Raw genomic sequence first — 15,947 nt, 5'->3', positions numbered from 1 at the left:
TGGCATGAGGCAGCCACTGGAATGAGTAAAAGGGGGGTTCATGTACCCATAAATAGGTTATGTTATACCTTAATTTAAAATAGCATCTGGATCTGTATTCTGTATAAAGTGTGTTTTCACAACATGAATAATTGAATCAATTCAATTCTGAGTAGCTATTTATAAAGCTTTTTCAGAATTTTTTTTAAGTTTGACTTATCTCAGAACATGTCTTGACAGTTTATTCAAATTAAACATTTTTAATTTGCTTTATACTTCCAGACATGGTTGCTGCTTTTGAATTTCAGTGACTAGACATTTTTGAATAATTAATGGTGACTCCTAAGCCACTAACTCTTTCTTATAGGAAGTTGAAGGAATCTGATGAGATTCATATTAATTACTTACACTATCGTACAATTACAAGTTTCAAAGTCGTGTCTGATAAATCAATAGAGTTGCACTAAATAATGTGAAATTGATTTCCTGTGATCTCAAAATGAGATCAATACAACAAAAACGTTGTTTCGTGTATACTGGATATCTCAGAGAATGCTCAAGTAAGGGTTGATTAAGGACATCCTGTTGCTGGAAATGTAATTCGTGTTGTTTGGGCCCAGTATGGTTGCATTTTGGACTGACATCAATAGGATTGTTAAACCATGAAACAATTACTATATGTCAAATATGACTATGTTTTTCCTGTCTGAACCCCTGAATTTGGAATTGAGATATCAGACTTCATGGGGTTTTCAGGAATAGGGTGTGGCTGAAAGAATTATTATACAACACTAGAAGTAGAAAACTATGCCTCATCTGCAGCAATGAACTGTTGATAAATTGTTGATACCTGCAACGTTTGAATTAGTCCTTTGTTTGATTGTTTCAAGTAAGAAACCTCTCACTATACTACACTGGCTGACTCATATATTGGCCCATAAGACAAACTGAAAGCTTCAATCAATTATTTCAGAAGACAGCAGAAACTGGCTTCTGAGGATGCTTTTCCAAATGGTAACTATAACTCTACTGTAGCCATCCCATCATCCACAAATCCACTGGTTTATGCATAAACAGACAATCCCAAGGAAATCCTTCAGATACGTTGGGAATGATCTGCAAGTCCCAGAGCTCCATATCAGATTTGGGGTTGTACCCTTCCATATCACATCTTGCATGTAATGTGTTCCCCATGTGATTAGGATCTATGATCTACCCATTAGACCCAAGGCACTAATATAAATTGTAGAAAGAATAACTGAGCTGCTTTTACAGGATTTTTCTTTAGATGTGAGGACATACAATGGAACAAGTCAGACATCCAGAAAAGTGTCTGGGCACATCTTAGCTCTAGTTTGGTTGAAAGGACAACTCCAAAAATAGCGCCCTTCAGCCTATAAACATGCATGCAAATTTAATCACATGAGTATTATCAGAATACCTACTATCCAAAAAAAAATTTGACTTCATTTTATATAATCAATCAATCATGTGACTACTCTGCATAAATTTAATAATTTCTGCCTTTAATAATTCCTATATTCCAAAAAAAATCACTCAAGATGATTTACAGAGGAACAGCTAGGATAGAATGAGCCCCATACAGATTGAGACCACCTGTGCACAATGTAGTCTGATAGGAATGTAAACAATACCGAACTTAGAAGCCAAGCAAAATACTTTTTTTTTTCATTTTTAAGTGGAATCTGAGACTAAGATCATGCAGAGAGAGAGTAATAATAAACAACTAGTTGAACCCACAAAACAAAACAAATCTTTATAAATTAACAGCAGAAACAGTAGCTTATTTTGTGGAGAGGTGGGGGAAGTCAGAACTCAGAGAAGTTGGTCAGTTGTCCTTCTCTTCTCTCTGGGAATAGTCTGTTGGGGTGTGTTGTGCAGCCAGTACGTACCCAATATTATACAACAGCAATTCGGAAACAAACCTCCGTTTGGTTATCAGTGACACACACTCACAGATACAGAACTTTTATTATACACATTAGAAAACCACAACATTACATTACTTTTTGTCATAATCGCCATTCAAATTGAGGCAATTGTCGTAACAACTTACAAGCTATGAAATTCCTTAGTAGTAGTCGCTTGGTGCCCAGTCTGGGCTTATGGGGGGGCTAATAAAAAACATCCCAACGGAACTGCTTCAAAAGTTCTTGGGTGCGTCTAGCGGTGTGCGAGCAAGCATTATCATGAATCAACACCACACTGGAAATCAGCATGCCCCAATGCTTGTTATGGATGGCTCATCTGAGTTTTAGTAATGTTTCACAGTAGACTCCTGAATTGGTGGTCGAACCATGCTCCATGAACTTCACTAGCAGTAGTACTTTGGCATCTTCACATTTGGTGGGATTTTCTATGGCACCACTTCTGGTGTGGTGTTGGTTCACGATAATGCTCCCCCACACTGCTAGACGCACCCAAGAACTTTTGAAGCAGTTCCATTGGGATGTTTTTGATCAACACCCCCCCCAAGATAGCCCAGATTTGATGCCAAGCGACTACTACTAAGGAATTTCAAATCTTGTAAGACATTATGGCAATTGCCTCAATTTGAATTGCAATTATGTCGAAAAGCAATGTAATGTAGTTTTCTAAGGTGTAAAATAAAAGTTCTATATCTGCGAGTGTCTGTCCTTGATAACCAAACAGAGGTTTATTTCCGAATTACCCTCATAGATCAATTAGATGGTCAGTCCTCCTTCTTTACTCTCTGGGAATAGTCTGTTGAGGTGTGTTGTGCAGCCAGTATGTCTCCAATATTATAGATCGGTGACTGGAATCCAGTGACATTATCCTTAACTGTATGAAGTTGAGGTTATGGAACAGGGCGAAAAGGGTCACTCAACTCTGATTTATCTTTGGAAAGCTCAGTTTTGTGGCATAGTCATTACCAACTGAGCAAGCCAACAGTTTTACTGTTTTGTCAGTAAAGTCATCTGCTCTCAATGGTTTTGTGTGACTAGATGTCACTGATCTGTTGCTAAGCCTCAAGAGGTTCAGGTAAGTTTCAGTGAAAAGTTGTGATTCACTTTGTTTCAGATCACTATTCAATTCTGATCAAAGCTGTCTTCTCTTCTTAATGGTTTTTCTGGAAAAAAAATGACCTCAGCTCTAAAATTATCTGCTTCTTCTCATCCCCGCTATTTGATTTTTTTAAAAAAAAATTGGTTTAGCTAGGTTTCCTCAGTTCTAACTTGTTGTTTGTTCATTATTGAACTCCTCAGAAGTTTATTTATACCTCAAAAACAGGTGCCATTGTGCACAATATTCAGTAAAGCATGATTTCAATACTGCTAACATCAGGTGTTATTGCTTTGACAACAGATGGAAATGCATTCATTTTTCTCTTTCGCTTTTAGAGCTGATTGCTGCTAGGAGGGGGATATGGATAAGAGGCCAGTTAATCATAACAATTTCAAGTCGTGGGAATTCAAGGTTGCTGAGCCCAGAGTTGATAACGATTTGGTGGGCTGGAGAGCTGTGGAGAAAGCCCTTGTTTCAAGCTAATTGGGGAATGTGATTTATGACTGTTAGTTGGAGGAGGGAATTGTGCTTTGCTACTTTGTGCCCAGGGGAGGGGAATTCAGTTTTTGGCTTCGATTATGTAGTGCCAATATCATGCTACTTGAATAAAGATTCTTTAAGGTAAACAATGCCTCAAAGTTCTTTTGAAGTTTCATCTGTTGGAACCATGACACATGATTTATCACTTAGCACATTATGGAATCATAGCCAAGGGAGGCAAAGCATATCACTCAGCCTAAAGAAAAAGCACTTTCCAACTAAGGCCAGCCAGACCTCAGGAGGTATAATGTAATGGTAACTTTTTCTATCATATTGTAACACCATGATTGACTCATGCAGGTGAGAAGCCATAAACCAAATACTGTACAAAGGAAACTCTATTGAATATTATTGTGATTTCATATAAAATATGACCCATAAGAATGCTTAAGCCAGTTTTAAAACTTCAGTGCTTCAATTAGGAAAATTTCCAGGCTAGTTTATGAAAAAAAGATAAAACACAGAAATAGAATTGAGCAAGAGCAAGCTTTTTGAATACATTTGAATATATTAAAAACTCTGGAAAAAATGTCAGAAGCATCTTTGCTTTTTGCCAAAAACAACAATAATGCTAGTTCCAACTAAGTATCTCTTTTCAAATGCTAACATTAAGTCACCTCTAAGTACTAAGCACTACACTTAGTGACAGATTGTCTTGAACCTACACCAATTGAGAAAACATATCCCCTCACTGGCATTACTGCACCTAAGATCAGGAGAGAAATAGCAGCAGATGCCAAGAGAAAAATGAAAATGATCCTCAACATACTCTGAACAGACATATTCCCCAAGCCCACCAATTCAAATCTAGGAACATCTTTATGGCAGGAACAAACATTCTTGGGGGTAACACAAGAACAAAATTGAATTAAAAGATGGAGACATTCAAGCAAGGAATTACATTAAAGGAGGAAATGGCTGAAGGATCTGATCTCCTCTATGCTACTTGGAGGAACTTAAATAGGTTGAGAATTGGAGTACCTAAATGCCATATGCTCAAGTGGAGGCTCTGTGGATAACAACCTGCTGTGTGAATGTGGAGAGAAGCAGAGCCTGGTCCATCTGCTGGTATGTTGGCTACTACCAAAAACATGTACCAATAATGACTTATTTTTGGCCAAAGACAAAGCCAAGAAGGTGGCTTCATTCTGGCAGTTTAAAAGTTTGATGTACACATGGAAGAAGAAGAATCAAGTCACCTCCATGATATTGTCCTATTAGGCTTCCTATGGCCAGTCTTTCGTCCGCTGATACAAAGGGAATACAGGCTCCCCCGCATTTCTGCAAAAGCCCCTTCTGTCTGGTCACCCCTCCATGGCAACTCTTCGGTCATTTTAGGACCCCCCAGCAATGTGAATCTGCATGTGGAAGACAAGAGCCGTCCTCCAGACGTCCATGACGGCTGACTTGGCAAACCGGAAGCCCTAATTAGCTATGGTTAATTGTTCTCTTCTATTTCCAACTAGGGCTCATTGGAAATGATGACTACCATTTTGACACAACATTTAATTCTAGGAAAGCCACCAAACATTGTTAGACAAAGCCATAGAATACAGTAAGATGACGTACGGTCATGCTTGTTGTCCAATTAACCATTCAGAATAGCTTCCTCTATTGTGTGTAAACATATACAATGTATCATTATCAGATGACAATGATTCAGAAAACCACTAGGGTGCTGTTCAATTGCTGTCAGCTGTTTCCAGTGTGTTCAATTATCAGTTGCTACATGCCCCTTATTACCTTGCAAGTCTATACTTCATCACTGTGTTTGGATCTTTTCAGATTGCTATTTAAAATTGGAGCAATTTAACATTTGATATAACCTTCATTGTGTTGGGTTAGTGAGGTTTTTAAGTACCCAAATTTGATAGTCTATTTGATAAGAATAGGATCACAATTTGATTATGATCGAAGTTCTAAAAAAAAGTAGATGTTAAAAACAATGGTGATGGTATACTTGGACTATAAATAACAAAAATAAAAACAGTCAGCGGCTCAGGGAGAAATTTTGCCTTCCTCCAAATCTGTGCTCCTTCTACCTACAGTAAATATTATTTATTTATTTATTTATTTACTTATTGGACTTATAAATTGCCTCATTCCTGAAGCTTTAGGTGATATATAAAAAAATCAAACAAAGTTCAAAGAAGATAAAATTGTATGCAATAACAAACAAATGTGCCATGTATCTTTTTCTACTGTAATTGCTAAACATCAAAGCCCTTCCTGAAAAGCCAGGTTTTAGCTGTTCTCTAAGAGGCCATATAAGTGGTGGCTATTCATACTTCAGGGACAACTTGATCCAGGTAAGGGGAGCTTTTGAGGACGCCCATGCCCCCTTCCAACATACATCCTGAAGGAGAGGATCTTCAATTAATGCTCCTATTCACCTGGGTCAGATGCACAGAATTTATTTGGGATACATACCCAAATCCTAAGCTATACAGGCTTTATAGGAAATATATAACCAGCACTTTGAACTGCACTCAGAAACAGGCTGTAACAAAAGCGGTTTCCATAGCAGCAGTGTTATGTAATAATACGATTGCCCAAGATTGAAGCACACAGACAGCTGTATCTTTCAACAGTTGAAGTTGCCAGGTGGTCTTCAAAGGCAGCCTCATGTGCAGTAAATGACAGTAATCGAAAACCAAGTATGAATAGCCATTTTCAGAGCATCCTGTCTAGGTACATCTGCACCTGATGAACCAGCCAAAACTGGGTAAAGACTTTCTGGCTTTGATGTCCACTTCTTCTTTCACCAGGAATCCAGATTATCAACCCACCTTTTCAGGGGAAAGCCAATCCCATATAAACCAACATCTGTATTACCCAGCAGTAGCTGGTTACTAACCAACCCTACTCCATCTTGTTTGAGTTGGGTCTGAGGCTGCTTCTCCTCAGTAAGTCTGACAGCCTTCAGACTAAGTCAAGATTTCCACTCTATCACCCATTCATTATATATATATATATATATATATATATATATATATATATATATATATATATATATATATATATATATATATATATATGTGTGTGTGTGTGTGTGTGTGTGTGTGTGTGTGTGTGTGTGTGTGTATGTATGTTAAGTATTTGTCAAGTCTTTTGAATACCTTGCTGGTTAAATCTTCTCCCATTTACTAGAAATCTATTTTTTTTAAAATTGACACAGCAGTAGGCAACCTTGGCTCTTTTATGACTCGTGCACTTCAATTCCCAGTTGAAGCCACGAGTCATAAAAGAGCCAAGGTTGCTACCCCTGCCTTAGACCTTCAACATTTCAAGAGGCCATTAAAGGGACATAAAGGTACAAATTGTAGTTAAGAAGCTGTACCTCTATGGCGAAGGATAAACTAAGAAAAAAAATATAGTATTGGAATACACATATACACAAACACCCCCACATGTATAGAACACCTGGAAACTATCAAATGATACTCCAATTCATAATATTTCTTAAAAACAAGGTCCAAACATGAGCACACTCTATGGAGTTGAAAAGCACCAGCAAGGTAAACAAGTTTCATAAGGATGTTTCGCAAAGGTAGATTTTTGGGTAGGAGCTTACTTCTAGGATTTCTTTCCTGTCCTTGTAAATATGACAGGGACTAGATCCAGTTCCTCGCTTTACATAATCCTGTCAAGCCCAAAGGAACCAATCCTGCCTTTAAAACAAGGCCCCACAATCCTTTTGAGCTGAAAAGGGAAGCATGTTACACATTCCAAGAGCAATGAAACTGGTAAAGGGCTGCAGGGATTTAATAATAATAATAATAATAATAATAATAATAATAATAATAATAATAATAATAATAATAATAATAATAATAATAATAATAAATAATAATAAATAATAATAATAATAATAATAATAATAATAATAATAATAATAATAATAATAATAAGTTGGAAGGGCCTTGGAGGTCATCTAGTCCAACCCCCTGCTCAGGCAGGAAACCCTATACCATTTCAGACAAGTGGCTGGCCAGTCTCTTCTTAAAAACTTTCAGTGTTGGAGCATTCACCACTTCTGGAGGCAGGTTGTTCCACTGGTTAATTGTTCTAACTGTCAAGAAGTTTCTCCTTAGTTCTAGGTTGCTTCTCTCCTTGACTAGTTTCCATCCATTGCTTCTTGTCCTGCTTTCAGGTGCTTTGGAGAATAGCTTGACTCCCTCTTCTTTGTGGCAGCTCCTGAGATATTGGAACACTGCTATCATGTCACCCCTCACCCTTCTCTTCATTAAACTACACATACCCAATTCCAGCAACTGTTCCCTATATGTTTTAGCCTCCAGTCCCCCAATCATCTTTGTTGCTCTTCTCTGTACCCTTTCTAGAGTCTTGACATCTTTTTTACATCGTGGTGACCAAAACTGGATGCAGTATTCGAGGTGTGGCCTTACCAAGGCATTGTAAAGTGGTATTAGTACTTCACGCGATCTTGATTCTATCCCTCTGTTAATGCAGCCTAGCACTGTGTTGGCAGTTGCCTGAGGTAGACATCATCAGGGAGAAGGGCAACAATGTCACTGCACAAAATTGCAGACCTTCTATAGGCAGTTAAAGGCAGATGCTTCAATCTTATCAATGTTCCACCTCTCATTAACAAGAGACAATGACAGTTTCCAGCACTGCTACCCCCTCAGAAAATCTGGTTCTCTCCAACAGTAAAATGTTTGCCTAGATTAAGCGCAATCCAGTTTTCTTCCTGTGGTCCCAAGATGCTAACAGCAAACTGGAGCCTAGAATTTCCCATTTTGCAGTCCAAAACTTTTACAAAAGATCTTACATTTCTGTGATATCTCATTTTATTTTTATAAAATTGTTACTTCAGCAAAATGTTTGATCTTCCACAAAAACTTTTAAGGATAGATCCTTTACCTAAGACTTTGCTGCAGATCAAAAGACGTACCGCATTATAAAACCCTAGTAAGACCACACCTGAAATACTGCAACCAGTTTTGGTCACCATACTACAAAAAAAGATATTGAGACTTTGGAAAAAGTTCAGGGAACAGCAACTAAGATGATCAAAGGCCTGGAGATTAAACCATATGAAGAATGGCTGCAGGACTTGGGTTTGCCTAGTCTAAAGAAAAGAAGAAATAGGGGCAACATGATAGCAGTATTCCAGTATTTGAGGGGCTGCTACAAAGAAGAGGGGGTCAAACTATTCTCCAAAGCACCAGAGAGCAGGACAAGAAACAATTATTGGAAACTGATCAAAGAGAGAAGCAACCTGGAATTAAGGAGAAACTTCTTTTTTTTATTTAAAAAGTTTTACAATACATTTTGACTTTAATCCCCCCCTCCCCCACCCCTATCCCTCTCCCCCACTCCCTCCTCCCCCCCCCCGACTTCCCAGAGCTAAATACAGGGCATAAAATCAAAAAACAAACATAAACACCCCTATGTTATCAACAATAAACTATAAATTCTATCTCTCTCTAGCTCATATAAAATGAGTACAAACAATATTAATATTACAAATAAAGTAGAAAAGAAAAAGAGGAAAACAGAAAAAGATCTTTACTCAAAATAAATTTTCTTAATCCCAGTCCTTATTCATATTAATTTCAAAAAAAAAGGAAAAGAAAAAAAAACTTTCACCTGCTATTTGCATTCTCCCACCTTTCTCTAATTTCCAAACAAATTCTCAGTTATGCACCAAAAGCGCTTATCTCTGTTAATCTTAATAATCTCCAACCAAACTAAACTATAATCAAAAATAGTTCTTGCATGTATCACGCCAAATGTCTCGCAGTTCCAAATCATCCTTAAGTTCAAATAAAAGTTCAAATAAAAAGAGTATATATAAAAAAAAAATTTAGGCAATCTCTAAGACAACTTGTTGTTAATTAGGAGCTTACATACCCACTCTTAATGGCAGAAAGTGAAGAAGAACTAAAGAGCCTCTTGTTGCGGGTGAAGAAGGAGAGTGTAAAACTTGGGTTGAAACTTAACATTAAGAAAACCAAGATCATGGCATCCAGCCCTCTCAATTCCTGGCAAATAGATGGGGAAGAAATGGAGGTAGTGACAGATTTTATTTTCCTGGGCTCCAAGATCACTGCAGATGGGGACTGTAGCCAAGAAATTAAAAGACGCTTGCTCCTGGGGAGGAAAGCCATGGCAAATCTAGACGACACACTAAAAAGCAGAGACATCACCCTGTCAACAAAAGTGCGTATAGTCAAGGCTATGGTCTTCCCAGTTGCAATGTATGGCAGTGAAAGTTGGACCATAAGAAAGGCTGAGTGCCAAAGAATTGAGGCCTTTGAACTACGGTGCTGGAGAAGACTCCTGCGAGTCCCTTGGACTGCAAGGCGATCAAACCGGTCAGTCCTAGAGGAGATCAATCCTGACTGCTCTTTAGAAGGCCAGATCCTGAAGCTAAAACTCAAATACTTTGGCCACCTAATGAGAAGGAAGGACTCACTGGAGAAAAGCCTAATGCTGGGAAAGATCGAGGGCAATAGAAGAAGGGGATGACAGAGAATGAGGTGGCTGGATGGAGTCACTGAAGCAGTAGGCGTGAGCTTAAATGGACTCCAGAAGATGGTAGAGGACAGGAAGGCCTGGAGGAATGTTGTCCATAGGGTCGCGATGGGTCGGACACGACTTCGCAGCTAACAACAACAACAACATACCCACTCTTAGTTCAACACATAGTTTAAGTCCATAACCCTAATATACTTTTCTAGCAAGCAAATAACATCAATCTTAAATTGTGTAAAATATTAAAAAAGAGGGGGAAAAAACTTTCTTTCTCCTCTATAATAATTTTACTCCATTGACATTCTAATCTAAAAATTTAATCAGCAATCTTAACGCCCCAAAACTTTTGGAGCACCTCTGTCATGACCCCCAAAACTTCTTTAGACCGCTCTCCTCCTACATCTTCACTGTAAGCACACTTTGAAGATTCCATAACTTTCTGCTGGTCTTGCTCTTGCTCTCGTCTCGCTCTTCTTAGGGCGGCACGCGTCATCTTCTGGCCTCCTGCAGCAACCGATGAGACTGTGGCTTGATCCCCTCCAACACCATTGTCCTCTGTCTGTCTATCTGCAACATCTTGAAACTTTCCCACACCGTATCCTTTTGCAGCTTCCAAAAATGATAGGGGGGTTGCTTTTAACACATTACTATAAAAATCACGTGCCTGAGCCACAGTAACCAAACGATGTCTTTTACCTTCGTGCGTCGCCACCAACCCAACTGGAATCTCCCATCTGAACTTAATATCACGTTTCTTAAGTTCCTGTACTAGAAATGCAAAATCTTTCCTTCTCCTTAGGATCTTCGGAGGGATCTCTTTTAAAACCAAAACTTCTTGCTCAGCCACTACCAAATTAGTATCATAAGCAGCTTGAATGACTTCATCTCTAATTACTCTCTTTGTAAAATAGACCACCACATCTCTGGGTAACTTCCTCTGCCTTGCAATCCATGAATTTACACGAAAAACTTTGTCCATATTTCCCTCAATTTCAGATGCTGACTGGCCCAGTACCCCTTCCAGAGCCTCAGAAATCAGCTGCTTTAAATCTTCTTTACCATTCTCCTTTAAACCCCTAATTCTAATAGCATACTGCATCTGATTATACTGAACAAGGCTCAATTCTTCGTCCATTTTATCCCTTATATTTTCATTTTCTAATACCTTTGCTTCTAATATAGAGTTCTTTTGACTGAGATCCTCCACTTTTATATCCAGCTGTAGCACACATTCAGCTACGGATTCAACCTTAGACAAGATGTCCACCCTCATTGCTCTCAGCTTCTCTTCCATCTTCTTCTCCAATTTCTCCATTTTCTCCTCCAATTTCTCCTCCAGCTTTTTCAACTTTTCATCCATCATATCAGACATCAGTTGTGCATGCTTTCCAAGAGCGTCTTGTAAATCCTTAAGCGTCAATACCGAGGGAGATGCAGGAGGAAGCAAAGCTTGCAGTGAGGTCTCTTGCACCAGGGAAGACCCCACATTCCGAAGAGCTTTAGAAGTTTTAGCCGCCATCTTCCCCCACTTTCACTTATTACGCACTTTCACTTTAAAGCTATAAAATCCATTGAGCTAGAGAGTAAAAATAAAGAGTCCACTTCACCTTGACCTCCTGTACCGCTCTGCCTGCATCTTGATAATCAAAAGTATTTCCTTTTGGCAGGGGTGGTTGCTAACGCCTGGCTCTGCTCCAAGAATCCCAGAGCAGAGGCACTGCGCAGCTCGGAGCAACCCAGGCTTCGGGGGGGCTCATCCTTCAGCCGCCCAAGCTCTCAGCTCAGGCGGCCCCGGAGAGCTCAACCCCTACCTGGGGCCTCACCCCCTCCTCTTCTCCCGAGGAGGGGGCTTCAAATCCATCTAAACAGCTGATCGGCGCTGTTTACGATGGAAAAACACAGCTGCGGAGCGGGCAGCCCGAAAACGGCTGTCTTTCGACGTCGCGTCGCCACCGGAAGTCCAGGAGAAACTTCTTAACAGTGAGGACAATTAACCAGTGGAACAGCTTGCCTTCAGAAATCATGGGCGCTCCATCACTGGAGGTTTTTAAGAAGAGACTAGACAGTCACTCGTCTGAAATGGTATAGGTCAGTGATGGCAAAACTTTTAGAGACCAAGTGCCCAAATTGCAACCCAAAACCTACTTATGTATCATCAGATGCCGGGTGGGTGAGGCCAATTGGGTGGTCCTGGCACATTGAGTGGGTGTGCCCCATTGGGTGGGCATGGCTGTGGTGGTAATGGCAGACTGGGTGGGACTAGAAAGTTCAATCAATCGATTCCAACTTTGTGAGATCTTTTTTTTCCCATGAGAAGTTGAAATTGATTGATTGATTGAACCTTTTTTTTTGCACACGGTGGCAGAGGCCTAAAGCAAAAAGGTTTTATAAAACCCAGCTGAAGGCCTAGGGCTGGGGCAACAGCACGCATGCCCACAAAGAGGGCTCTGCGTGCCACCTGTGGCACGTATGCAATAGGTTCACCACCATGGGTATAGGTTTTCCTGGTTGAGCAGGGGGCTGGACTAGAAGACTTCCAAGCTCTATTCTATTCTAAGACGTCTCCTCCAAGAGTTCTGTTTCTGAGGAGGATCTCTTTCAGTATCTTATACAAGCACATCTTTATTCAGCTATTGGCTGAGCCCACTGCTTTGCTTTTCCAGATCATCTGTAGGATAGTTTATCTTTAAACTTTGTTTTACTCTCTAAGATAGAATGTCTTTATTTTTTGTTGTTTTCACTCTCTAGAACTGAGCCCAACCATTTTTTCAAAAACTTTTTACCTCTCAAGAATGCTTTTTGAGAAGGATCAGAATCTTCTAAGTCAGGGGTGTCAAACTGCCATGTTCTAAGTCAAAAGGTTCCATCTCTTCTTCCAAGAAAGAGTTCTTTACTGATATATTTGATATTTCTGCTGTTTGGCATTTGCAGTTTACAACACCATGTTGAACAACAGATAGAGGTTATAGTTCAACACTATGACCAATGCATCGTTGAAGGACTACACTAAGTCACTGAATGTGGCAAATTCAAATCCATATTATCTTTTGTGAAAGTTCATTGACTACCATTTATTTCTTTGTATAGCAGATAATTGCTATGGTGACAAAAGAAGTATGAGTCTTCTTCTATATATATTGTCTCAAATAATTCAGCTATGCATGAATCATCTGTATAGTGTAAGAATGCTATAACTGATTCCGATGTCTCAAAACCTCTATTGGTACATAAGAAATATGGCTTTGTGGTTTAATAACAATAATAAAGTTGGAAGGGACCTTGGAGGTCATCTAGTCCAATCCCCTGCTCAGGCAGGAAACCCTGTACCATTTCAGACAAATGGCTGTCCAGTCTCTTCTTAAAAACTTCCAGTGTTGGAGCATTCACCACTTCTGGAGGCAGGTTGTTCCACTGGTTAGTTGTTCTAACTGTCAGGAAATTTCTCCTTAGTTCTAGGTTGCTTCTCTCTTCGGTTAGTTTCCATCCGTTGCTTCTTGTTCTGCTGGTCCTGCCTGTTTCATGCTCTGAAAGCTCCTTCTTTTATTATATTGTTCATTTTATTTCCAAAGGTCCAGAATTTGTCATAGAATATAGGTAGTCTTCAATTAACAGCTGTCTCAGATAATATCATTAAGCAAATAATAAACAGTAATCAAAAATTCATTTTCCAACAAATGTGCACATTTACAAAAGATTTTTGTGTTAAACTGATTAAGGTCTATTCAGTTTCAGGCAGTAGGTTCCAGCTGTGGGAGAGTTCTAATCAACAAATTAACATCACAGAGCTGAACTTGTTAACTTGCAGTTCTCATCTTTGAAGGATGTGCTGCATTGCAGAGAAAAACAGCTCAGGAGAAGATGGCCTGTGAGGGCGCAAAAAAAAAGAAGTTAGGATTAGGACATAGTATGACAGAAATTTATCTGAATGAGAAAGCAGTAACCAGTGATCTTCGCAGCGTCTCTCTTTCTCTCTCTCTCAGCCACATGGTTCACTTAGTGACCATTTCACTACAACCAATTATAGTCACTAAATGAGGACTGCTGTTAGATTATGAACTAATGCTTCTACTTTGATCATCCATTTTTCTTCTAGGCACAATACATTTTGAATAACCTGTTCCTTCATCACTGAGGAAAATAAAAAATGAAGGAGACTTTTCTGCATTACTTTTCAAAGGTTAGGACTTTTTGTGCTACCCGGATTAGCCTCAAACACTTACAAAATAGCAATTCCCACTCAATTTACTGATCTGTATGTCTCCTTGCATTATGACATGTTCCCATTGTACTGACGATAACAAAATGAAAATTGCTAACAAAACAATAAATTGGATTATGAGGGCTACATTCAATAGCATGCATCCATGCTTGTTCTCCTTGATTTCCCTCTCCAGCCTGTAATATGCCATGAAAATCATCATCCCAATTTTCTAGAGCAGATTTGGGGAGCATAGGGGGCATGTTGAGAAAAGAGGGGATTCATGTTTTTTTATATGAATGATAACTTGACACCCAGATTTTAATTTTCTTTATGACAGGTAACCGTAGAGGAAATCAGAATAAATAAAGAAGGTAGATTATCATTCTTTCCTACATCATGCTGCAGATGAAATATTAACACTTCTTTACACTGAAAACCTAAAGACTGAACTTCAACCAGCGGAAATCTCAATGTGTTTCAGAAGACTCCAGTTTACCCTTGGATGCCTTTTCATGAATTGCACTTATGCCACACAAACCTGTGGAGTTCTATTATTAACAGGTTGCTTGGGAAGTCTTTATTACTTTGGAGGTAAGGTGTGGTGAAGTAAGGTAAGGTGGAGCAGAGACGGGAGGGGAGTACAAGGTGAGGAAGAAAGGAGAACAGAAAAGAGTGGAGTAGAGTGGGGGGAAAGGAGAGGAGAGGAGTAATTCATTACTCCCTTACTCCTTTTAAGGACTGATTTTTAATTTCACAGCCAGTAGATGATATGTCAATTCTGACTCTTCAAAATACCTATTCGTAAACAAATGAGATTAAAAAAAATATTTTCACAAAAGGCATTTAAAGGTAAGGGTAAAGGTTCCCCCGCACATGCGTGCTAGTCGTTTCCAACTCTAGGGGCCGGTGCTCATCTCCGTTTCAAAGCCGAAGAGCCAGCACTTGTCCGAGGATGTCTCCGTGGTCATGTGGCCAGCATGACTAGACACCAAAGGCGCACGGAACACTGTTACCTTCCCACCGTAGTGGTCCCTATTTTTCTACTTGCATTTTTACATGCTTTCGAACTGCTAGGTTGGCAGAAGCTGGGACGAGTATTCGACCCACCGAACTGCCGACCTTCTGATCAACAAGCTCAGCGTCCTAACCCACTGAGCTACCACGTCCCTTGTAAAAGGCATTTACTGCTCCACAAATCATAAATGTGGATTGGCTTTATTTAGCTCATACATTCAGAAAAATTTAATTGCAGGAATACTAATTGTTCCACAGCAACAGAAATAGCTCTCATAAATAATTTGTTAGCCATAAACAGTGGTAAGAACATCAAAGACTGTTCCATACTATCTTTCTCATCTTCTCCATTATTTTTACCCCTTCTACAGTAAATAAATCTGCTGAACCTAACTCTTGACTATTCAGTGAAAATCTCTAAAATGGATGGGGAAGCCTTGTTTCCTAAGGCTTCATTCTCATCGAAACTATGCGTTGAGGGCTTCCCTACAGAACAAGTGAAAGGTGGGACATAGTGAAGCAAGAAGGGCTCTTTTGCCTTTTGAGGGCATCATCTTTTCTCTCTCCTGCTTTATTTTTTTTTTTATTGAAAAGTTTTAACATACAATTTTCCTTTAAAAACCCCCCTCCCCCTCCCTTCTCCCTCCCCCCTACCTCTCCC

The sequence above is a fragment of the Vipera berus genome, assembly GCF_964194415.1.
Source record: "Vipera berus genome assembly, chromosome: 2".
Taxonomy (NCBI): Eukaryota; Metazoa; Chordata; class Lepidosauria; order Squamata; family Viperidae; genus Vipera; species Vipera berus.
Note: the sequence above shows the minus strand (reverse complement) of the source record.